At 35.2% G+C, this 27287-nt stretch overlaps 1 protein-coding gene across 7 annotated transcripts in view; it reads right to left on the bottom strand.

Annotated features, from left to right (window-relative positions):
- PCDH7 (protocadherin 7) overlaps positions 1-27287 on the bottom strand; it is a 475120-nt gene that overhangs the window by 136683 nt on the left and 311150 nt on the right. The window contains exon 3 of one of the 7 annotated variants that reach the window (XM_086407749.1): positions 1-27287. This exon is cut by the window's right edge and continues 11633 nt beyond it. The exons of the other annotated variants lie outside the window; for them this stretch is intronic. The gene's annotated coding sequence lies outside the window, so the exon portion shown is untranslated. 7 annotated transcript variants of the gene reach the window in all.

Raw genomic sequence — 27287 nt, forward strand, 5'->3', positions numbered from 1 at the left:
TTTTCCTTAATCTTAAAACCTGAACTTTTAGCATTTTCCTTATGATCATATCTACATTGAACTGTACCATGATATACATGGTACTGATTTATTACTATTATGTCAATAGCTACATGTAAGAGTTTTGAAAAGCAAGGTCCAATTTTGATTTAACACATTATCTCAGGGCCTAAAGTGATGGCTTACACATAAGAGTTTATAATTAATACTCATCAAAATAGAGATACATCAAGTATTTACATGTTACATTCCACGGAAAAACTAATCCCAGGAATGAGAGGGAACTTTAATTTACACTTATCACTAAACATGATAAATACAATTTACAGTTTAAATATCTAGGTTGAAATCACTTTAAACATCTAGGTAGTATATCTTTGATCCAAGAGTATATTTTTTATTAAATAGATAAATAAGAAACATACAGAATATTCAATCATGCATTATTCTTAATATATTCTTCTACTTCCCCACCATGCTTCAGAAAATGTTTTGCCTCATTACCTAAATAGGTTTAATGATACAGTAAGCAAAATTACGTACAATAAAACTAAACACTAGGAATTTCAGAGCTTATAGTGTGAATTTTTAAAGTCATTAGCTACTCTGCCATTAGAAATAATCAGACATCAACTATACAAAATCACAAAAATCTCTGTAGTGCCAAGAATACCTTTATCAGTAAACCTAGGAATTGTTTTCCATGTGGAACACATGAGATTTTTAAAAATTATTATTAATACACAAAGGGCACCTGCACACAATCAGCTGAAAGCAGAGTCTGTTGCTACAGAAAATCAAAAGGCTCATTTCTATTAACTAATAAGGAGTCTTTGCAGTCTAAACACTCACTTCAAAAGAGGTCATTTATATCTTTATATGAAAATAAGTCTCCCCTAAACATCAATTATGCAAAACAAGATGTGTAAGTTTTCTAATCCAAGGCACGTACATTTTTATCATTTCAAAACAACTGAGGATATATTTGACAAAGATGAAAGGTGCTGTTTTGTTTTTGTTTTGTGCTTGTTAAGAAAATGGATAACTTTCTCAATGAAGCTTCTTAGTGATAGAAGCTGATTATGTTCATCCAACCATTTTTTTCCTCTTCCAGGGCTCCAACTAGACCATACTTCCCCACCTCCCTTGAAATTAAACATAGGCATGTGACCATCTGGCTAATGTGATGTAAGGCCTAGAGATACCTGCCATTTCCAGGACTAATTCATATTTTTCTATAGTGCTGTTTATTTTCCTTTCCTTATCTCCTTGAGGAATTGAAAGCATGCCAAGATCTTAGGGGAAACTGGAACTGCAAGATGGAAAGAAACTGCATCTCTGAATCCAATGGGAAGTCACCGCCAGAACATTGCCAATCAATTATTATATAAGCAAAACATCAAGGTCTATTGAGTTAAATCACTAAAATTCTGGGATTGTTTATTACAACAGTTAGCCTATGCCAACCAATAAAACTTCAGAAATACCTTTTCAAAAGTATATGTGTGTGCTCAGTCATGTCCAACTCTTCATGATCTTATGGACTATAGCTCACCAGGCTCCTCTGTCTATGGAATTTTCTAGGCAAAACTACTGGAGTAGGTAGTCATTCCCTTCTCCAGGAGATCTTTCCAACCCAGGGATTGAACCCGTGTCTCTTGCATCTCCTGCACTGGCAGGTGGATTCTTTACCACTGCCCCACATGGAAAGCCCTTTTACAAGGATACAGTTCTTTTAATTTGATTAAGGTTTTTCTTACAGCCATTTTGATGAGATCCCTTAAAGACCATCTGAAAGGAGAAGGAAATTAAGTCTTTCTTTGAGCTGTGATGGGTCTAGGGTATATTAGTTAGGCTAACCCCTAGGGGCTGCATGAGCTCACTTAGGAAAACAATTGAAAGTGTCTTAATGAATTAGAGGTCATACATCTAATTCCCTAGGCTTTTGCCACTGAAGGTCCTTTAGTCATACCCATTACTTGCCAAACAAAACTAGCCAATTTACATAGAAATTTTTTTTCTTTTATCACGCATGATTTTATCATATAGCCTGATTAAATATGCATGAAATATCTGTTGTTCCCAACAGTCCTCACAATACTTTCTGAATAGGTCTTTTACTTTGAAATATGGTCTAGAAAAATAATGTTTTCCAAAGAATGCAAATATCTTCTTTTGAGTTCTACCATTCAGAAAGCAAAATAAAAAAGAGAGGAGGGGGAAAAAACAGTCAATTTGGATGAGAATCTGCACACAATCAATGTGTAGAAATCAATGTGAATCCTAGTCAAACCTAGATTTCACAGTGGGAATACATACAGCTTTACACTACTCAAACAAAAGGTTAGTATTATTGTGAACAATTGTAATGAGGCCTGGATTGAGTTTATATTGAAGCAGACAGGATCCTACTGATAATTTACTAAACCAAAACTGCTGGGTGTTACAATTTATGCCACTTTAGAGCCAGTAATTTAGCTTCTGAATCCACAACTTTTATGTCAACCTATGGTGGAGTATTTTCCTGTCCTTTCATTGTTTTCCTTGTTCTGAAAGACAGCACTGGATGCTGGAAAGAGCTTAAGAGGTCTTATTAAAAAACTGCAGTGATTCCCAGGTTTACTGCTAAAGTGGACCTTGATTTGCCCATTATATGTTAAAAGCTGCTTCAATATCTATTGTCTCTAAACTATTCATATCAGACAAACACACAGAATCACACATTTTGAACCAGAATTCAAATAATGAAAATGTCCTATTTTAGGAAGATTTGCTGGAATTAACCTTCTACATTTTCCCAAAGATTACATTTATTAGTCTGACATTCTATCAAAAATCATCTTGCAATGCAAAAAAAATGCCCTATTTTTTAAAAATTTTAAAAATGATAGAATCCTCAGTAAGAGATTCCATTCATTTTAATGTGTGTTTGGATCTTCTGAGGATTATACGTTGTTGACAATGATCTCTGGTCAGTTTTTACAACATTGAAATGGAAATGTAGATTAGAAATTAGGTTATTTTTGTTTATATCAATGGGGCTTGGGCAATCTATATAGTTTTACATGTAAAAAAGGTTCTTTCTTTAAAAATATTAACACACAGCTGCAGCTATTTCTGACTTATTAATAAGTGACTTCATTTTGTTTGCCAAAGTGTCTATAAGATGAAAAACTAAATATGATATGTCCTCATGATAGAAATTCCTAAAACTACTGAACAGATTTTCAAGAGAGATAATTACCAGAAATCCTACTGCCCAGAGAGAGTTACTATTAAAATCTAGATGAATATCCTTCCAAAATTCCTCCTGCTGTTCACATCTTCTTTCCTTCTCTCATAGGGACCTCCAGCTCCTGGCGCCCAGCAGAGCACACCACACACTATGTACTATTCTTTCAGGGTCTCCCCAGAGTTTTGCTCTTATGTAAGTGTGTATGTGTGTGTGTGCTTAATAAATGTTTCCTCCATTTACTGTGCACTCCATGAAGGCAGGAATTCTCTATTTATCCTCTAGCTTGGAACATACGGCTTCATACAAAGTATAATTCAATAAATATTTTTTATGGATTACATAAATAAAATGTGATCATGTTTTTTTTTTTAATTGTTTAAAACTTCTGTCAATAAACACAACTCTAGAAAAATTTAAGATTATGTATTTAATGTTATGGGTACAATTCCTTTAACAATGCTCCCATGCAGGCATTTCTCTCTCTCTTTTTTTCAGCTGCTCATAGAAGTGTAATGGATACCAGTGTAGTACATATATTTGGGGCTTTGCTGGTGCCTCAGTGGTAAAAAATCAGTCTGCAATGCAGGAGATGAAGGAGAGGTGGGTTTGGTGGCTGGGTCGGGAAGATCCCCTGGAAGAGGGCATGGAAACCCACACCAGTATTCTTGCCTGGATAATCCCATGGACAGAGAAGCATGGTGGGCTAGAGTCCATAGGGTCCCAAGGAGTTGGCTATGACTGAAGTGACTAAGCACCTATTCATTTGAGCACTTATCTCCTTCTTTGGATAAATAACCCAAGTTGTAATATTGGGGCGTCAGTCATAAATATCTGTGTTACATATTTCTGAACTACCACTTTAAAGGTTGTATATAATCAGTTCAGTCGCTCAGTCATGTAAGAATCTTTGCAACCTCATGGACTGCAGCACGCCACCTTCTCTGTCCATCACCAATTCCCAGAACTTACTCAAACTCATGTCCACAGAGTCGGTGATGTCATCCAACCATCCCTTCTCCTCCCACCTTCAATCTTTTCTAGCATCAGGGTCTTTTCCAATGAGTCAGTTCTTCACATCAGGTGGCCAAAGTATTGGAGTAAAGCTTCAACATCAGTCTTTCCAATGAACACGCAGGACTGATCTCCTTTTAATGGACTGGTTGAATCTCCTTGCAGTCCAAGGGACTCTCAAGCATCTTATCCAACACCATAATTCAAAAGCATCAATTCTTTGGTGCTCAGCTTTCTTTATGGTCCAACTCTCACATCCATTCATGACTACTTGAAAACATAGCCTTGACTAGACGGACCTTTGTTGGCAAATAATGTCTCTGCTTTTTAATATGCTGTCTAGGTTGGTCATAACTTTCCTTCTAAGTAAATCTCATAGGAATGAAGAATACAATGTATCACAACCTCAAGGCTTTGCTTGTATTTGTGAAACTGTACATGACTAAAACAAGGAAAGAAAAGGCTAGATATCATATTTAGGTTTTAAATTTAAAATTGCAAGGATGGTGTCATTATATGGAGAAAGGTGAATGACAGTGAAGATGCAGTTGATGGATAGTGAAGAAAACATTGGTATAAGGGAGAAAAAATTGTTGAACAGAATCATGAGTTTGTCAAAGTTTTCTTTGATAAACATAGTTTGCTTTAACACTTGTAATTCTTTCTAGGTTCAGTGACCTTTGTTTTCTTACCAAACTTTTTTTTTTAATTAAATTGATGAATATTTTACTTTTATTCATTCAGCTAAACTAAAAATAAAACTGAGATAACTGATGATATAAGAAGAAACTCAAGTCAGGCTAAATATATCAGAATTTTGCAGAAGAAAATTTTCATTATCCTGTCAGTCATCACATGCTGATAATCTTCTTATCCAACCTTTTCACCAAGTTAATTAAGATTTCCAAATATTCATAAATGCCAAAGGTTTAAAAAAATAAAGTTCCATGCTTTGATGTTATAAGTCAGGGAATTATTAAAACTGTCTAATTTCTAATTACAACAAGGTTGGAATTGACTTTAAGTTACCAAGTTAAATGGAAAGTTGTATTGCTGTAATATTATTGGGTAAAAGGGTTATTGTTTTTATTTGAGGTAAGAAATAAAAAGTGTCTTGTGTTAGTAATTACACTTTGTACTGCCATCACTGCAAGTCATATATTCTTCAAAACTCTACCTTATACTCAAGGATGAAATCAAAGTATTCTCAACTCTGTAAGAGTTCCTTACTTGTTCCTAGTTTCAACTAAGCACTATTTTATTTTTCTCCTTTCTATATTGCTTTCACTACAGCAACTAATCAAAAAGACCACACTGCTTTAACTGACTGTGTGTGTTTGCTCAATTGCTTAGTCGTATCCGACTCTTTGCCATCCCATAGTTTGTAGCTGGCCATACTCCTCTATCCATGGAATTTTCTAGGCAAGAATACTGGAGTGGGGTGCCATTTCCTACTCCAGGGGATCTACCCGACTCGGAGATTGTACCCACATCTCCTGCATTGACAGGTCGATTCTTTTCCAGTGAGCTGCCTGGGAAGCCTTGTTTTAACTGTATAGCTATTGTTGTTTGGTGGTGCTGATGGTGATGGTGTGTGTGTGTGTGTATCATATTGAATTTTAATGAATACATTTATATAAATTTTATGTGTGTGTATGTATGCATGAGTTCACACTAGGGTATCTGCTGAGATGCATTTACATAGACATCCCTCACCACGGCTAACTGAGTCTATCCATCTATCTACCTACTTGTCTGTCTATTCATTTATCTATCTTTATGGACATGCGTATACATATATAGTCAGGTACACATATGTCCATGTGTGTATATTATAAATATATATATATATGTGCTAAATGAATCTTTTTACCATAGGTTTCAGGAAAGTAAAGATTACCCATTTATTCTCTTGTATCTTCATTCAGTTAATAATTGAAAGTGAGTGCCCATTATGTAGTATGTGCTTGGAACATTTTATATGTTTTCATATATATATGTTACCTGCTATATAGGAATGAACACAGCTAACAAAGTCCTTGCCACCACTGAGCTTAAATTTTAGCCATTACAAGTCTATGATCAGAATGTATTTAAATCATTTTAAAATAATAACTATCAGTTAATTCAATTTTTCATTAGTCATATAAATTATCTCTCATGTCAAATTTAATCCAAAAGATAGAATTAAAAGTAGAATTTTGGAAGATAGCAGGATCCAGACTATCCCTAGAAGGAGTAGGTACATGAGAACTCCTACTTAGATAGCTTTTATAGTCTGTTCAGCAACTAGGCCTGCTCTTTCACACCACATGTCCACATTTCTCTAAATGAACTCTCACATTAACTAAGTAAAATTATTAGGCATACATGGTCCATAAGACCACAAGATTGTAAACAAAAGGAATACAAAACTTAAACACAGACAAATACACACACACACCTCTCCCCATACACTAAAAAACAACAATTATATTCAACTATTCACCACGAGACATTGTATTAAGATAGTTCATGTGAGAGTTGCATCAACTAAATTATCCTATGTAAACTTCAATTTTTAAAAATTTAATTTTATACAAACAGACCAAAAAATATTAATTTCCTCAACAAATCCTTCACATCTTACAATGACAGTGTTCATGATAGCTGCCCTCTACCAAAGCCTTCACATCGCATGGATCCAATGGCACTATGTCCATTGTAGTTCATGTGAATGGCGCACTTGGGGTTATTCAATGCACAAGCCATAGCAGAGCCATAGGTTTAAATGATTACTTTTTCTCCTCTCCTGACTAATAAAACCAATAGTGCTTTTTTGTCAGCAAAATCTGTCTTTCCAGTTACTTGCTTTGCAAGCTTCTATAGTAAATCATGTGTTTGTGAAAATATCAAGAGTCAACTTTCAGAAAAAAATATTAAAAAAAAAACTCAAAGAATGTTTCAAACCTGTTTCTTACTCAAAGCATTCTCTCTTTAAAGTGGTTTTAAATACTCATATTACCATGTAATCTAATATCAGTGAATGTGTAGTATTGCATTGCCAATTACAGATGCACAAAGCATATATTTTCACTGGGTCATTTGAGAATTTAAACATGTTTTGCACATTAAATAGAAACTATAAAAAAAAAACAAAACCTGAATATCAGCCTTTAATAGATGATACTTTAATATTCTTGGACATTTAGAAACCAATTCATTACATTTGGCAGGTGGAATGCTGGTCTTGAGTAGTTTAATTGCATAAAATATAATGGATTATATTACATCCACCATTCCAGGCCCATCCGTTTTGTTGCCAGAAGCTATGTATCTTGGTAACTGTAACCACATCACAAAATTAATCTGTGAAAATTAATGAATGCATGTATGAGTATAATTAATAGATTTGATTCTAAAATACATTTAAGTTAGATTTTGACATTTTATGTATTAACTAAAGTCTGTTCTCACACATGTAATCTATAATTCAATTATTTCTAAAGATCTTCCTATGGATGAGGCATTATACTGGGCAGTTTGAGAAAGGTAAAGATAAAACAAATGCTGTCATTACCTTTAAATCTTTGTAATATAGGAGAGGGGACTAGCTTTATTGAATATTCACACAGTAATAGTTTTACTCTATTAAAAAAGAATGTGTTAAGTGAAGAATGCAGACATGAATAAAGACTTTTGTGTGAGCTGAGAGTTAGATTCTGAGTAGTGCAAGATTTCAGAAGAATTAATAGCAGATGTAGAATTAATGAATGCACAAGGATTTTCCATGTTATGTTTGAAAAATATGTTATTGAATACATATTGGGAAGGCAATTCTTGATTGATAGTGACAAAGTATTATATGGTTTGTGTTACTTTATTCCATTTGATAGACATATCACTTAGTCAACAATCTGTAAAATACGACCTGAGTATTCACAGTACACCTTTGTAAAAGTGCATTATACAATTGTCATGGACTTGGCATTTCATCATAAAGTGCTGATTTGAAACAATAATATCCAATTGTAACCATGTGCTCTAAAGAAACTGGTGGTTTGTTGAATTTATGCATTCTGATTTTCTGATAGAAAAAGGGCATGAAATGGAGCTAGTGCCATTATGAGAAAGAATAATGAAATCTAAAAGAACTTTCTTATTGCACATCTGGAGAGTTCAGCCATCAATGCATATTCAAGTACAGATATGGTGCCATGGCAAATTACACCTTCACTGACAAAGGACTTGGTCAAATTTTAAAATATACATTGATTCATTCATTCAATAAATGTTGATTGTCCTCCATAGTCCAGGCAAGACAATCCCCCTTCTCATTAGTTTACATGCAGTAGTAGGACACTCATAAGAAACAAATAAACAAACAAGTACTTTTCAGGTACTGATAAATCCAGTGAGGGAAATTAAACTAGTGTGACAAGACACAAAATGAACAGGGGGCCAAAGAGACTTCTTTGAAGTGACATTTATCTGAAAACTAAATGATATTCCAGTCCAGTCTAACAGGTAATTTTTCTGTGATATCATTTAAGGAAAGTATATTACTAGCTTTTAAAGAAATCCATTGAGTTAGACACGGACTTGGTCCTGTGTGATCAGATTGGCTAGTTGGTTGTGATTATAGTTTTCAGTCTGTTTGCCCTCTGACCCCCTCTCTCAGTGCCTACCGTCTTACTTGGGTTTCTCTTACCTTGGAGATGGGGTCTCCCTTGAGGGCTGCTCCAGCAAAGTGCAGCCCCTGCTTCTTACCTCGGGCGCGGGATAGCTCCTCTCTGCTGCCGTCCCTGCCCTCGGGCCAGGGGTAGCTCCTCTCTGTCGCGCTCTTGTGCCATCTCAGCTGCCACAATAGGCAACAAATTTGGAAAACTCAGCAGTGGGCACAGGACTGGAAAAGGTCAGTTTTCATTCCAATCCCAAAGAAAGGCAATGCCAAAAAATGCTCAAACTACCGCACAATTGCACTCATCTCACACACTAGTAAAGTAATGCTCAAAATTCTCCAAGCCAGGCTTCAGCAATACGTGAACCGCGAACTTCCAGATGTTCAGGCTGGTTTTAGAAAAGTCAGAGAAACCAGAGATCAAATTGCCTACATACCCTGGATCATCGAGAAAGCAAGAGAGTTCCAGAAAAACATCTATTTCTGCTTTATTGACTAAGCCACAGCCTTTGACTATGTGAATCACAATAAACTGTGGAAAATTCTGAAAGAGATGGGGATACCAGACCACCCGACCTGCCTCTTGAGAAACTTGTATGCAGGTCAGGAAGCAACAGTTAGAACTGGACATGGAACAACAGACTGGTTCCAAATAGGAAAAGGAGTACGTTAAGGCTGTATATTGTCACCCTGCTTATTTAACTTATATGCAGAGTACATCATGAGAAACGCTGGGCTGGAAGAAGCACAAGCTGGAATCAAGATTGCCGGGAGAAATATCAATAACCTCAGATATGCAGATGACACCACCCTTATGGCAGAAAGTGAAGAGGAACTCAAAATCCTCTTGATGAAAGTGAAAGTGGAGAATGAAAAAGTTGTCTTAAAGCTCAACATTCAGAAAACTAATATGGCATCTGGTCTCATCACTTCATGGGAAATAGATGGGGAAACAGTGGAAACAGTGTCAGACTTTATTTTTCTGGGCTCCAAAATTTACTGCAGATGGTGATTGCAGCCATGTAATTAAAAGATGCTTACTCCTTGGAAGGAAAGTTATGACCAACCTAGACACCATATTAAAAAGCAGAGACATTACTTTGCCAGCAAAGGTCCGTCTAGTCAAGGCCTTGGTTTTTCCAGTGGTCATGTATGGATGTGAGAGTTGGACTGTGAAGAAAGCTGAGCACTGAAGAATTGATGCTTTTGAACTGTGGTGTTGGAGAAGACTCTTGAGAGTCCCTTGGACTGCAAGGAGATCCAGCCAGTCCATCCTAAAGGAGATCAGTCCTGGGTGTTCATTGGAAGGACTGATGTTGAAGCTGAAACTCCAATGCTTTGGCCACCTGATGAGAAGAGCTGACTCATTGGAAAAGACCCTGATGCTGGGAAAGATTGAGGGCAGGAGGAGAAGGGGATGACAGAGGATGAGATGGTTGGATGGCATCACTGACTAGATGGACATGGGTTTGGGTGGACTCCGGGAGTTGGTTTTGGACAGGGAGGCCTGGCATGCTGCGATTCATGGGTTGGCAAAGAGTCGTAACGACTGAGCGACTGAACTGAACTGAAAGAAATTCATTTTATACCTCAAGTTTTATGTTCTGTGCATCTTTGGGAAGTGTAAATAAGTGCATTCTTATTTAATATTTTGGCTATAACAATTCTTGTTAAGATAAAATTAATGTAGAATTGCAAAAGAATTGTGTGATTTTTCAACTAGCTTATTTGCTGTTACGTTTCCCTTTCTGATCCCTTCTTTTCCTGTCAGTCATTTCAACTCCTCCTTTCCCTCTTTCTCTTTATTTCTCTTCTTTTTATTGTGTATTTTTCTATTTCTTTTATTTTTCTATCTGAAATCTCACTATGTGTAATACAAGCTACTTGTAATATGTTAGCTATAAAAACAAATAATTCCAAAATGCACTAATATAAGCCTTTTTTGGGAAGTGGTACAGGTATGATTTTAGGTAACTTTCTGAATAAGAATCCAGCAGATAACACTATGAAATGTCTCAATTGTTATGATTCTAAAGTTAGGTATATCTACACATATTTTACACTATAATGGCACCACTTGAAACTTTTTATAATTATGTTTTGTTTTCCTCTTTTTTCACCTCTGGCTAGATTTTTGCTGTAAAAGTTAAATAGGCCACTTCCTCTCTTGTATAGCAATGCACACTTCTTGTAAATCAAGATTTTAAATGCGTTTACACTACATTATGTGCTTTAACACTAAAAACAAACTTACCATTACCCAAATCATAATTAAAAATATTTTTCAAAAGTCTTTTTAAGTTTTTATTTGCCATGTTACCCCTTTATGAATATTAGCCCAAACTCCTGAGATAATTACTTGCAAATTTCAGCCTAACTGGATATTGCCAGAAAAAAAAAATTTCACTTACAAGGGGTGATAAACAACATGAATGTTAATGTATAGGATGGAATTCTATGTGACAGGAATATTACAAGATATCTTACTTATTGTCCATGTAAATCATTAAATTCCAGAATTATTTAATCATTTTCTCCAAGACAGGGCCTTCGTATTTAAGGGCCTTTCCCATCTCCAGGGATCTTCCCAACCCAGGTCTCCCACATTGTAGGTGGATTCTTTACCAGCTGAGCCAAAAGGGAAGCCCATCATATACCACTGGTGAATGTAAATATGAACTAAGGAGTGCTGTGTGCTTAGTCGCTCAGTTGTGTTTGACTCTTTGTGATCTCATGGACTATAGCCCACCAGGCTCCTCTGTCCAAGTGATTCTCCATGCAAGAATCCTTGAGTGGGTTGCCATGCCCTCCTCTAGGGGATCTTCCCACCCCAGGGTCAAACCCAGGTCTCCTGCATTGCAGGCAGATTCTTTACCATCTGAGACACCAAGGAAGCCCAGTAAACATATAGTATTTATGTCACAAATAACAAATAAATCATAATAGCTCTCTATGTATATTAGAGCCAGTCTCTTCTTCCAGAGAAAGAGCATGACATGACTGTATACATACACACATATGTATATACTTGGGACCACTTGGGACTTCCCAAGTGGCTCAGTGATAAATAATTTGCCTGTCAATGTAGCAGATGTGGGTTTGATCCCTGTGTCAGGAAGATCCCCTAGAGAAGGAAATGGCAACCCACTCCACTATGCTTGCCTGGGAAATGTGAAGGACAGAGGAGCCTGGAAAGTTACAGTCCATAGGATTGCAAGAGTTGGCACAAGTTAACAACTAAACAGCAAGAACAATATACATATATCACAAAGAAAAAGTCTCTCTGACCTGAGGCTGTTTTTCAGCTTTTAATCCACTTATCAGAACATTAAATGAAAACTTTGAGATTTAAACTCTATCTATTTGTTTCTAAGAAGATGGTCTGGTGATAACTGAAATTTTGCTTATTCACTTGATGCATGAATGAATAAATAACAGATTATTTTTAATAAATTTGTATATAATTAACATACTTGACTGAAAAGCAAGAATGTTAAAATAAAAATAATATTTGCTTTGCATTAATTTAAATGACATTGTCTGGAGGAAAAGAATTTAAGAAATCATTATATACTAAGGTTACTATTTTCAAAATCTTTTTTATTCCATTTTGCACATGGATTTGTAAATTTTTTGACTACTGTACTCTCAAAAATTATAAGTAAATAAATTATGTTTAAAATTTTGAAACATGGTAGTTATTTGATAACTAGCTATTATAAAGCTGGGTGTTGACTAAATCGTACCTAATTATTCTTTTTTTAAAAAAATCAAATAATCCATTTATACCCCTGGTCTTTGTGGTTATCACATCATAATTCCCACCTCAGTTAGTTTCTGATATAAAATGAGTACTGATTTTAGTTATATGTGGAATCTAAAATACAAAACCAACAATCCAAAACAGAATCAAATTTATAGATTCAAAGAGTTGAGTGAAATGGAGGAAGGGAAATAAGAGGTACAAAGTACCGGTTATACAATAATGCATAAATGTAATATACAGCATAAGGAAAATGGTCAATAATAATGTAATAATTTTGTATGGTGACAGATGTTTACTGGACATGTGACCTTTTCATAATGTATTTGATTGGGGAATCATTAAGTTGCACACTTGAAACTAACATGATATTGTATGTCAACTATATTTCAATAACAAAATAAAATATATACAATATTATAAAGTGTATTAAATGTGTGGTAGGGAGAAAAGAAGGAAAGAATAGAAGGAGGAAAAGAGATGGTCCCAAAGCCTAGAATTGTATTAAAAGTATCATTTATTAGCTTGTAATTTAAGATACTTCACCCGGCACTTAACAGGCTTGGAAAGGAGCCAAATATCAAGAATAAAGATCCCTGTTGAATTTTGCAAACAGACCAAGTTCCAAGAATAGCGTCCATATTTCAATTGGCATACTGAATAAAAAAGCAATTTGATCCACTTTCTTACAGCAGCATAGTTCTTTAATACCTTCTTATAAAATGGCTTAATGCATTTTTATCTTCCTATTTGATTCCTTTGATGAATAATCTATCAATACATTTCACATCTTGTACAAAACTGTGACCTTATGGTTGCCCTTGTCAATGAAACCTATTGTCTGCTATTTACCTTGACTTATTTTGACCACATTTATTATTATTAATTGACCACAATTATTAAAAGAGAGATATAAGAATCTAAAGTGATAATGGGCTTGATTTTCTGTGTAGATCCAGAAGTAGAGGCTAGCTATTTGGATGAGAAAAAAATATATATTTTAGCATATTTATCAGGAGAAGAGAAAGAGATTGGCATTTATTATCTATCATATCCATACTGTAATATATTTGTTTCCAAACTGCTCTAAAGGTTGGAATTATCATCCTAATTGTTTTACTTATTTAAATACAGGTGAGAAAAATAAGGCTCAAAATTATCAAATTTCTTTTGCCACAGTTTTCCTTTTTTCTTCCTATATTTGTGTGTATGTGTCCTAAGTTGCGGAAAAGGCAATGGCACCCCACTCTAGTACTCTTGCCTGGAAAATCCCATGGACGGAGGAGCCTGGTAGGCTGCAGTCCACGGGGTCCCTAAGAGTTGGACAGGACTGAGCGACTTTACTTTCACTTTTCACTTTCCTACATTGGAGAAGGAAATGGCAACCCACTCCTGTGTTCTTGCCTGGAGAATCCCAGGGACGGGGGAGACTGGTGGGCTGTACTCTATGGGGTCGCACAGAGTCAGACACGACTGAAGCAACTTAGCAGCAGCAGCAGCAGCAGTCCTAAATTGCTTCAGTCATGTCCGACTCTTTGCAACCCCATGGACTGTAACCCACCAGGCTCCTCTGTCCATGGTGTTCCACAGGCAGGAATACTGGAGGGGGTTCCACGCCCCCCAGGGTTCGAACTCAAGTCTCTTACATCTTCTACATTGGTAGGCACATTTTTTACCACTAGCACCACCTGAAAAGCCTATACATGCATGACTCATTAAACATTCATCTAGATGCCTTTTTTCTGAAACTACTATATCTATTTAAATTATGTAACAAGAATTAAACATCAAAAGTTATTAATTGGCCAAATGTTCTTGCTTTTACGTTAGGTGAAACGCAAATATGTTTTTAATATAAAAGCACAATCTCTGAGTTAGAGCACTTCTAAAAATGTAATTTTGACTTCTAATTCACAGTGTCCAGCAGTAGAGAATCAGATCAAGATAAGTTGATTCTTATTAATGTTCCTCAAATAATCTCACATTTTCCATTTTATTTAGGCCTGATCTAATTATTAAGTAAAATGTTGCTTTAAATGACCTATTTTAACTTTAATAAATAAAGAAGAAAAGGGTAAAGATTTACAAAAAGCACAAAACAAACAAACAAATTAAAAACTCTGCTAAGCCTAAACAAAAGAGGGTTTGCACAAATATGTTCTTTACATTTAAGCCTATGATTTCCCTTAAGTTTTTAATTTTTAATACAGTCTAACAGTAGAAAGGAAAGGTCAGTTTGGGAAGCCAGAAAAATGCTTATATGATGCTTATCCAGGCATGGATTTCAAAACTCTCTCAGCTTTATAAATGTGAATGTGGATTGCTTTTGCTCTCAATGCATTTTTCTCAATACAATGAGGAGGACAATATTCTGAGTTTGAAGTTTATACCACAAGGCATTTTTGAATTTTGTAGGCAAAAGAAACCGTTGGAGTCTTATGGTCCGGTAGGGAACACATTTTTCCCCTCCTTTCTAGCATATAATTCAAAAGTGGCAAAGCTCGTTTTATCTAAACTCCCCCAAACATTCGCCTTTGGCCCTATGTCAATTAAAAAAAAAAAAAGTTTTAACTCCAAAGAATTGCTCTCTGGAGTTTTTACCAGAAAATTCATCTTTACCTCAGCAGTCAATGAATATCAACATTCAATTCCGTCTCTATCACCTGCAGCAATATCAGTTCAGGCAAAACTAAAGACGGAGTTTGTTTAGGCACAGGGAAAATCTTTATGAATAGTTAATAGGGAAATCAGCCCAAATTAATTTTCTGAAAATATCCCAGTACAAAACTCCTGTTCAGAGTAGGGGTATGGATAGTGAATATATGCAGACATAGGAATATACTTTCTGATAACCATAAAATTAAATGAAAATTAATGACAAATCCCTAATTCTCAGAATATATCCAATTCAGTGATTGCAATTTTGCTCAATTAAAAGGGGCCAGAACTTTCTCCCACATTGAAAGTGGTTTCAGCTGTGACTCCTTAGCAGGTTTTATGCAGAAATTATGGGGTTTTGATACCAACAAAAGTATACAGTGTCTGTGTGTGTATGCACGTGTGTGCACTTTCAATTTGCATATGAGTCAGTTAGTTGCTTTCAACAAAAAATAAAAATATTTCTCTATTGACAGTGCAAACAGCTTCTTCACTATTTCCATTAAATTGAGAGGTTTTCCAGTGCCAAAACATGAAGTAGGTTGACAAATGTATTAAAAGAAACATTATCCTGTTAAAGTGAAGTTTCACAATTGATTACTTGAGTCAAGCTGATCTGTCATTTTAAATTTATAAGCTTTTAGAAATGACACACTATTTCAATGTTAATATTATTTTCTATTTTAATTACACAGAGTATTATAAAAATTGGATTTGTTTTCAATGCCTCTCACTTATATGTCACTGATTTTCCAAAATATCTCTTTATTTTGATTATCAAAGCACCCAGATTGAACTGTGTCATAAGTGCAAAGTGATTTGGTACATTATTTGATGGAATGTAAAGTGTGGCAACAGTAGGTAATGGGCATAGAACTTATCTAAAATTATATAACTCTGCAAATTTGAGAATACCATGGAAAGGAGTTAACAGCTGAAGCTGGAAATAGAAGAAATAAGAACTATGTTAGCTTAAGGGGAACTTTTTCCTCAAAATTACTTTTTCAAAGGATTTCTCTTAATACAAACTTTACTGAACTGTAAAAAATAAAGATGCATAAAATAGCACGGCGATCTGTGAGGGCAGGAGTTAGAATCATAAAACATTCACGTGGGTTCAGGAAATAGGACAAAGAGGTTAAATTGGAGTTTCAAAGGATATTTTACACCTGTTATTCCTTTAACAGGAAATCCTATAAATTAGCAAGAGAAAATCAGGAAGAGGAACACTAACATGCATTTTAAAATTTTGTAGTACTTTTATTTTCACCATATTGCCCAGGAAATCTAGTTTAAGAAGTAAGAAAATGCATTCTGAATGTTTTAATTCACAGATTTATAAAACAAATTAGGAAATTATCTATGAAAATGTGATTTTTAAAAGTAAATCAATCAAGTTCACCAAGTTCAAATCATTTATGTTTCATGAAACATGGCATTTCCTAAGTTGATGATTTAAGTTCTATATTCTCCAAATGCTAAAATTCAAAAATTTCTCCCTACGCAATACATAAGTGAAAAGGAGAGGGACAACTAAAGAATATATCTCAAAGTCTGAAAAAAACCTAACGATACTAAGAAAATGGCAGCACCTCTCTGGAATTTGATTTCATTTTTTTCCTAATCCATTTGACTAATGCACCTTTTCTCCTCTCCAGCTGCTGTGCAGAGTGCTTGCCTTCTGTCTCAGTATCTCTGATCATCTGCCATCTCCCACAGGTAATTTTCTAACTGTTTCTGTTGATTGTCAACTTTTCATTACATTCTGCTCCTCTCCCCCTGCAACTCCCACCACATATTGTCCTGCAGTGATGAAGCCCTGTACAAAAGTTGTGAGTAACCAGAAGTTTTTTACAATGAGATTTCAAGGTAAAGCATGTTCAGGCAGCAAAAGAAAAGAAAACTGATTCTGTAATTCACTTTTCAGTGAAGCTTCAAGGGTAATCACTCTGTGGTTGCCTTTGAGACCTGAGGTCATTTACTAAAGCTATTACAAATGATTTAATAAATACATATTTAATTATTGAATCATGTTAAGTGCACTATTTAATTTCCTTACCACAGATGGCACACAATTACTAGATTTACTCAGGTTTCTCTAAGTAATTTCCATTAGCATATATTCTTGCTTTTATTTTTCCCCTAAAGTTGAAAATCTCTTTAGACAATTACCCCAGAGAGTGCCCAAATATTTTTTAAGAAGAAACAAGATGATAACAACAGCAAAAAAGAAGCATCAGAAATACATGAAAATACTGAATAGCATTTTTTAGGAAAATATGGAAATTAAATTTAAGTTATTATATTTTATACTAAAATTTTACAATGTATTTTTTATACTGAGATCATCTTTGCAATACAATTGACATGCCTGGTTCTGTACCAGATTTTCAGAAGGCAAATGAAGGAAGAGGGAAATTAGGAGAATTCTCCAAAATCAGTTAGCCATTCCATGTTGCTAACATCCAATTCTGCTTGTATTGTATATGCACTGTGTCAGGCAGTCTACCTGATAAGCACCAGCAATTTTACTGTCTTAAAAAAACCCGTGAGAGTGTTACAATTATCATCTCCATTTTACAGATGAGAAAATGAGACACAGGAGGATTAAGTAGTTTTCCAAGTTATTCAGCTTGTAATGTAAGAGAGAGATTAGGTCCAAGCAGTCAGACTTTACTTTCTTTGCTGTAACCACTGTGCTACACCAGTATTCTACTTCTACGCTGGTATTTCACTTATGCTTAGCTAATTCCTGGTAGTTTTATCCTAGATCATTAGCAGGGCCTATTGATTATATCTTTTAAAAAAGTCTACAAACAATAGTTGGTTATTAAAATAAATATATGTAACAGGACATTTTCTACTAATCCTATGAGGTTGAGTTAGAGTCACATTGTATCTGAATACAACTTTGAAACATTTCTTATATCTATTTGGATTTAATCTAAATTAAGAAAAAAATTCTAAGCCTGTGCCTCAGCTAATATTTGTTATTGTTCAATTGCAATAGCTTCCTTTAACCATGGCCTTCTATAAATTCCCACCCTCATCATCAATTTTGGATTTGTCTTTCTAAAATTAGGTTAATAATATTCAGTTCTGTTGCATTTGTCCTTTAAAAATTTAGTTAATAGGCTCAAATCCATTCTGAAAATATATGAATATATGGAAGTGAAATGTTACTTTTAAACTTTATAGGAGCCTATTAGCATATTGATTTTGATCTTGAAATGTGTAATCAATTGTTTTCTAACCAATGAATGATACTCAATTTAATTGCTGCTGCTGCTGCTGCTGCTGCTAAGTCGCTTCAGTCGTTTCCGACTCTGTGTGACCCCATAGATGGCAGCCCACCAGGCTCCTCCATCCCTGGGATTCTCCAGGCAAGAATACTGGAGTGGGTTGCCATTTCCTTCTCCAATGCATGAAAGTGGAAAGTGAAAGTGAAGTTGTTCAGTCGTGTCTGACTCCTAGCAACCCCTAATAATAATAGCCAGCATTTATTAAGTCCTCTGTTTACACAAGATACTGATCTAAATATTTTACATATATTATCTCACTTAGTACTCATGACAACTATATGAGATAGGTATCGGTACCATCCTCATTTTGCAGATGAAGAATGATGGTCAACATAAACTTGACCAAGCTCATGCTTCTAGCAAATGAAGCTGGACTGAAACACAGGAATTTACAGTCCAGCTTGATCTATTAGCCGCAACTGCACACTAGCATTATCAATAGAACATTCTGCAGTAATAAAGTATGTTATAAAATAGTGGCTAGTGTGACTGAGGAAGTGAATTTTTAATTTTAATTAATTTAAAATAATAGCCATATATAAGCTAGTGGTTACCATGTTGGACAGGACAGCTATACTGCCTGATACTTGGCCTGTATGTGTATGTATATGTATGGCTGAGTCCCTTCACTGTTTACCTGAAACTATGACAACATGATTAGTCAGCTATATCCCAATACAAAATAAAAGTTCAATATAATATATATTTATAGAAATAATATATATAGAAATTATATATATTTATATATATAATATATGTATATATATGTTGGGCTTGTTTCTGCTTCTACATGTAAAATGGTTAGAGTCTTTCATCAGATTTTCAACAAAATTATGTTAATAAGCACAGTAAGGAAAATCTTATATCTTCTTTAAAAATCTTATATCTTTGAAATCGTATTATGCTGATAACCTAACAGAATATGTTACTAGGAAGAAAGTCTTTGTAAATCATAGCTTCCCTAATTTAACTTACTATGGAACCTATTTTGAACTTGTTTTTTCCCTTTCAAAGTTGATGCCTTTGTGAAGAAAGGCCAGTGATACTGAATTTGTATTCAATTCAATTCAGTCATGAAGGAAGCTTCTTCATAAGGTCAGGGCAGACAGCTATGACTTCCTGACAGAAATGGCCCTGATCATAGCACCTCCATTCATGTGCATTTCCTTCTTTCATATCACTTCCAGTATTAAACCCTGTGATTAGAAGAGACTCAGAAAATAAATGCAAAGAAGTGTGCCTCCCAGCTTCCCCAAACTTCCTGTCAGAAATATTTCAAGCAGCACTTAGTTCCTCATTGGGAAAAAGAAAAAAAAGGAAAAGGGAACTTCAATAACAGATAAAAACACTAACATCTGCAGAGCAATTTTACCAAGTACTTTTACAAGATAAACCATTTGAAATTCAAGAAACCCTGCAAGCTTTGGCCAAATGCAATTAATCACACACTTTTGAAAGAAAAGGCTAAACTCAGAAATTTGACTTGCCCAGTTTTCATAGAATTATTTCATAAAGTGAAATTCACCAATGAAGATTTTTAGGGATGTTTGTTTTATTTTGCTTTTAGGAATCTTATTTTGCCCTCTCCTTACAATAAGTCATGCTATGTGCTCTGAAAACATGTATCTGTTTTTAGTATTGTTCTGGCCACTTAACTGGGTGATGTTAGCAAAATTAATTAATCACTTTTTTTTCATCTTTAAAACGGGAATGATATAGATCTGACTTCTTGAAATTACTTAAAATATTTAGATAACAGTATATCAAACAGTGTCTGGTATATAGTAAATGTTCAATAAATATTGTATACTATCATTACTTTATTATTCTTATGAATTAGTCTTACTCCTTTTTTTAGTATTGCCTATACTTCATAGTCTAGTAAACAAAGGATATTCTCTTTTGCATTGGGAATTAGTTATAGAATGCATGTATGGCTTCTTCCTTCAATCCTTTTTTCAGGCCAGGTCTCTATTCCATATTTATCTCTCTCCCCCTCCCCTATATAACTTAGTGTAATGTGGCATATAGGCTTGGAGAAGGCAATGGCACTCCACTCCAGTATTCTTGCCTGGAAAATCCCATGGACAGAGGAGCCTGGTGGGCTGCAGTCCATGGGGTCGCTGAGAGTTGGACTCGACTGGGCGACTTCACTTTCACTTTTCACTTTCAAGCATTGGAGAAGGAAATGGCAACCCACTCAAGTTCTCTTGCCTGGAAAATCCCATGGACAGAGGAGCCTGGTGGGCTTCCATCTATGGGGTCGAACAGAAGCGGACACAACTGAAGCGACTTAGCAGCAGTAGCATATAGGCTATAAACATCGATTGTATATGGAATGAAATTAAATCTCTCTCTCCAATGTGCCAGTTTTTTATAGACAGGAAAGATTTTCCCTAAGCACTATGGGAAATGCGGCCCCAGTAGCTGTGAAGTAAATCTCTAAGGCCAAAGAAGAAGTTCATCTTCTTCGAAACCTTAGTGGGATTGTCTTCAGCCTTCTGGGATTCAAATGAGTTTCAGGAAAATGGCTTTATTTTACCTATACAACGTGATTTACCTATACAACGTGATAGGCTAGTGCTGATCTATGTAAAAGGAAAGAAAACCTATTTCATTTAATGTTAAACTGAAGAAACCTGTTCAATATATTTCATGAGCAATGGAAAAATAAAAGGGGGGTGGGGAGATTGGAACCCATTGAGGACAGCTGCAATTTCTAAAGAAAATTCTCTTTAACATTTTTTTTTTCCCTGTAAAATGTTTATAATATGGAAGCTTCTGACAGAAAAAAAAAAATTATTGGTGAGTAAGTTACCACTACCACTACTTAAGATTCATTTTTTTATATTCATTGTCCTTTATGTAAAATCTTTCGGTTGAAAAGTCAGCAAAGAAGTACTGAGAATAAACACGTTTAAATGAAAGTTTGCTTCTGGCAGGAAGGTTGTGAGGTGATCAGGAGGCTTAAACACATAAACACTTGGTAAGTATTTTAAAAGAAATTTTAAACAAGCATGATTTATTTTTTTCCAAACCAACTGTGCCTTTTCAAAGAGCTGCATGTGAATGAATAATAACGTGGAAGCAGCATTTTTTCTCAAAGGGATGCACTTACCTATGGATATGTTATGATTTAAGATAAAGTCATCGACTCAGAGCTAAAGTTTAGACTAATTGAAATATATAAATTACTTTTCTTCTGACCTCAAGGAGAGAGGCACAGGCTGGCATCAGCACAAGCCATGCTCTCAGCAGGAGAATTATTATTATAAATGGAACAGAGCTTCAGATATTACAGGAATGCACATGTCAAAATATTTGGGGCTATAACTATAGACAGAATCAATATAACAGACACAAGCATCATTCTCCCCTTTGATTTTTCTATTAAGTTGAGCTGAGAATACCTCAAAGAATAATTATTTCATGTCAAAATTGCAGTAAAATTTGCATTAATCAGTAAAGCAGTTTTATTTAAAGAAACATTCTACTTTAGTGACATTTTGTTATTGACTTCTAGTGCATTTTTTAGTTTTCTCAGATTATATCTCTATTCCTACTTAAATCATGGATCAGAAACTAATTGTATTAGCATCATTGCAAAAATCCTAGCCTCTATTCTCTAGACCCATCTAAGTAGAGCCTAAAATTCTAGCAAGTTTTTTTTGTTTGTTTTTATGCCCATTTACTTTAAACAAGACAGTGTACATTAAATATCGGAGCACTTTCAATGGTGTGGTGAAACTGCTGGGCTAGTAACAGTATTAAATAGTGCATGTTGCTTCAAAGAGCAATAGTCTGATTTGGAACTGTGTGAACATGTACTGGGGTAAAACGTGCATGGTGCCAGAATGCTTATCATTTTATTCCCCTGAGACACTAATATATCCCCTAGAGTTAAATTCTGCTCTAATCATGCCTGTCCTCTTTGCCCCTATAAGTGAAATAAAGATTCTCTATTTTTCAGGTATGTGCTTTTATAAGCATGCTGGTAATTCTCCATTAAAGTGAAAAAAGCTATATGAACAGAATATGTAAAGGTGGAGAAGGTATTACTTGCTACGGTTGTTTATAAAAGCAAAGCAGCTTTCTCTTATATTGGAAGAAGCTATGTTCTATCGTATTGGCTCAGCAGCCCTGATTTTTTTTCTCGAGAGTTTATAATTAAGGTAGTACCGTCCAAATGATGCTTTTGTTGGGTGGTTGTTGTATACAATTCTTTAATTGGACTTCAATATTATACTTGTTAAGAAAATATTGTGTTAACTGTAGAAGAAAGGGCAAATAGTTTTGTTCCCAACATCAAATATGAATCAAAAAGGATTTTTCCTTTCATTTATGTAACTACTCCCAACAATAAAAAATAACACTGAAAGGTACTGATCCAAACAGCTTCTCTATAATCAGATTTTGGCTCACCCTTCTTCACCTCAGGATTTAATGGCCGTGTTAGGAAACGTCCTATTTAACTTCTTTTTAAAATGTAAATCCATGCTGGTAAATGTGTGTGCGAACTGTGTTTCATTGAATAAAAGTTTGTGTATCCATACAGATTTGAAATATATATATATATAAATATATATATATGATCATCAAACACATCAGATATATAACTGTATACATAAAAACAATTACATTATTAACAAAATTTTACGTCTAAGTGAAAGAACGCCTCATATGGCTGTAATTTGTACATTGATTATAAATAATACACTGTGCTGTTCTTAGTCATTCTGTGACTCCATGGACTGTAGCCCTCCATGCTCTTCTGTCCATGGGATTCTCCAGGCAAGAATAGTGGAGTGCGTTGCAGTGCCCTCTTCCTATACCGTCAAACATAAAATATTTTCTGTTAATCTTCCAGAAAAACATCTATTTCTGCTTTGTTGACTATGCCAAAGCCTAGCAGTATGTGAACCGTGAACTTCCAGATGTTCAAGCTGGTTTTAGAAAAGGCAGAGGAACCAGAGATCAAATTGCCAACATCCGCTGGATCATCGAAAAAGCAAGAGAGTTCCAGAAAAACATCTATTTCTGCTTTATTGACTATGCCAAAGCCTTTGACTGTGTGGATCACAATAAACTGTGGAAAATTCTGAAAGAGATGGGAATGCCAGACCACCTGACCTGCCTCTTGAGAAACCTATATGCAGGTCAGGAAGCAACAGTTAGAACTGGACATGGAACAACAGACTGGTTCCAAATAGGAAAAGGAGTATGTCAAGGCTGTATATTGTCACCCTGCTTATTTAACTTATATGCAGAGTACATCATGAGAAACGCTGGGCTGGAAGAAGCACAAGCTGGAATCAAGATTTCCAGGAGAAACATCAATAACCTCAGATATGCAGATGACACCAGCCTTATGGTGGAAAGTGAAGAGGAACTCAAAAGCCTCTTGATGAAAGTGAAAGAGGAGAGTGAAAAAGTTGTCTTAAAGCTCAACATTCAGAAAACGAAGATCATGGCATCTGGTCCTAGCACTTCATTGGAAATAGATGCGGAAACAGTGGAAACAGTGTCAGACTTTATTTTATCAGGCTCGAAAATCACTGCAGATAGTGACTGCAGCCATGAAATTAAAAGATGCTTACTCCTTGGAAGAAAAGTTATGACCAACCTAGATAGCATATTGAAAAGCAGAGACATTACTTTGCCAACAAAGGTCCATCTAGTTAAGTCTATGGCTTTTCCTGTGGTCATGTATAGATGTGAGAGTTGGACTGTGAAGAAAGCTGAACGCCGAAGAATTGATGCTTTTGAACTGTGTTGTTGGAGAAGACTCTTGAGAGTCCCTTGGATTGCAAGGAGATCCAACCAGTCCATTCTGAAGGAGATCAGCCCTGGGATTTCTTTGGAAGGAATGATGTTAAAGCTGAAACTCTAATATTTTGGCCACCTCATGCGAAGAGTTGACTCATTGGAAATGACTCTGATGCTGGGAGGGATTGGGGGCAGGAGGAGAAGGGGACGACAGAGGATGGATGGATGGATGGATGGCATCACTGACTCAATGGACGTGAGTCTGAGTGAACTCCAGGAGTTGGTGATGGACAGGGAGGCCTGGCGTGCTGCGATTCATGGGGTCGCAAATAGTCGGACATAACTGAGCGACTGAACAAAACTGAACTGAATCTTATTCACTACATATGTAAAAGCATATGATTAATATTGTATAATGAAACAAACATTTCAATGAATTTTAAAATATATTCTAAAGAAAATTTTGAACTCATATGTACAAATAGGCAATATTTGTCTTTTTTTTTCTGTTTTTAGAAACACAATATATTATCTGGTTTTGCCTAGTTTTAATGAGAACATAGGAGACAGTCTGTGTGATATTTCATGGACTTTTTACTTACCCACATTCTTTTGTTAAGGGTGGTTTAGTAGCCAGTCCTCTTGTCTTTTCTATAATTTTTGAAAGTAATAACTTATGTTGGGTTTAACTTATATTGGGCATTTTTATCAACTTGTTTTCATCTACAATACTTCCACTCACAGTCCTAGTTTCACCATCTAATTAATGCATTTCCTGAAGTTTCCCCATCTTTATAAAAGTGTGTATATGGTGCATACACAGACTCAAAAATACATAAGATATACCATCATTAGTTAACACTGAAGACAATGATAATAGCACCTCCATTTGTTACCATTTGGTTACCATTTTATTAGATATAAGAGCTAATTTCTTGGACTACACCAATTTTTTGTTCCAAACTCAATTTTACTAGATTTTATATAGATGAACCTTGTGCTGCTACTTCTTCTTTTCTTTTATTTCTCTTTTATTCTTTTTGTCATGTTTTTTGTTTGCAATGAAGGAAGGAAGACAGGCAAGGAGAAGGACAGGGAAAGAAAGATGGAAGATATTCATAAAAGTAAATGAATGCTGTGTTCTACCATTTAATCTACCTCAGACTTAATTTAGCCCTTTCCCCCCAAAAGAGATTGGGTAGCTAAGTTTTAAATAATGTGAGCCAAATTTAAGACCTCAGAAAATACTTTTCCAGGATCATAGCTATTTTAACTGCCTATCTTGATGAAATATAAGATTCAACAGGTTTGTTACATTTAAGGTATAAGACTTTAAGAATACTGTAAGTGAAGGCCAATACATTTAGGTATGAGCCAGATGTCTATCTTTATAAAAGGGCCTTCAGATAGTGCAAGTGCCTTTGTTCCAAATTGAAAACCCTTTTTGAGTCTGAAAAAAATACCCTCCTAGTTTGAACACCTACTGACATTATTTTCTAAATGTTAAAATTGACAGCAGAAAGCTACTGCTGTTTTCTGTAATTCTGTAAAAATCTTTGCCCACTTCAGCCTACTCAGTTGCAAAGCTAGTCCAGATGGGACCATGAAATTTTTGCAGCAAGTTCTACAGCACATAATTTTGTTCAATAAAGTTATTATGCCACACACAGCTGTATACTGCCATATAAATGAGCACATGTGCAACAGAATTCTTGTACTATAAGTTTTATAAGACTAAAATTGAGATTATACGGCCATACACAATAATTTATTTGAAACATCAACATGTGCCTTGCTCTAGGGTTACACAAATGGTGCCATTTCTTTTCCAAGGGAAAGAGTTTGTCATTTAATATTCGGTATTAACACAAATGTTTTCCTCAGAATTATAATCTAAATTAGGTGATTTAAAATACATCAATACATCATTAACTTTTTACTTTAACATATTAGATCTATAGAAGAATCAATTCTCCCTAACAATGGTAAAAGAACCTAATCACTCTCTAAATTTGCTTTTAATTAGCATCATCTGCATTAATTGGTGTAGCTGATAGCAAAATATTACAATGCACTGCTATTTTATATTTAAAATGTAATATGTCTTTTAGTTCCATGTCTCTCTAAAGGAAACTTAGCCATTTTTCTGCAATGCCTTAGTAAATATTTTCAGATGTATTGCTCAAGAATTTTCTCTAGGAAACTATACAAGACTATATATGGGATGCAGTAAATTTCCAGGTGACTATTTGGTCTTCTTTATGTTCCAGACTACTCTGAGAAATATTTTTCTCTCTCTTCCATCTTCATCCTCATAATTCACTAATTCTCAGTCACATTTTTGAGTATTGTAAAGGAAAAAAGTATGTAATCAGTAAGAAGCTGAGAAGGAAATAAGGAATCCACCATTTATTCTATGTTATATCTTGCCAAAAAAAGTCTGTAGAGTCAAAGCTATGAGTTTTTAGTAGTCATGTATGGATATGGCAGTTGGACCATAAAGAAGGCTGAGTGCCAAGGAACTGATGTTTTCAAACTGTGGTGCTGGAGAAGACTCTTGAGATTCCCTTGGACAGCAAGAGGTCAAACCTGTCAATCCTAAAAGAAATCAACCCTGAAATTCATTAGAAGGACTGATGCTGAAGCTGAAGCTCCAATACTTTGGCCACCTGATGTGAAGAGCCGACTCATTGGAAAAGACCCTGGTTCTGGGAAAAAGTGAGTATGGGAGGAGAATGGGGCAACCAAGGATGAGATGATTGGATGGCATCATCAACTCAATGGACATGAGTTTGAGCTCTGGAAGATGGTGAAGGACAGGGAAGCCTGGTGTGCTGCAGTTCATGGGGACACAAAGTGGAACACAACAGCGACTGAACAAAGAACAGCACT

This window comes from Bos grunniens, chromosome 6 (assembly GCF_055505025.1).
Source record: "Bos grunniens cultivar Pamir isolate PY7600 chromosome 6, Bosgru_T2T1.0, whole genome shotgun sequence".
Lineage (NCBI taxonomy): Eukaryota > Metazoa > Chordata > Mammalia > Artiodactyla > Bovidae > Bos > Bos grunniens.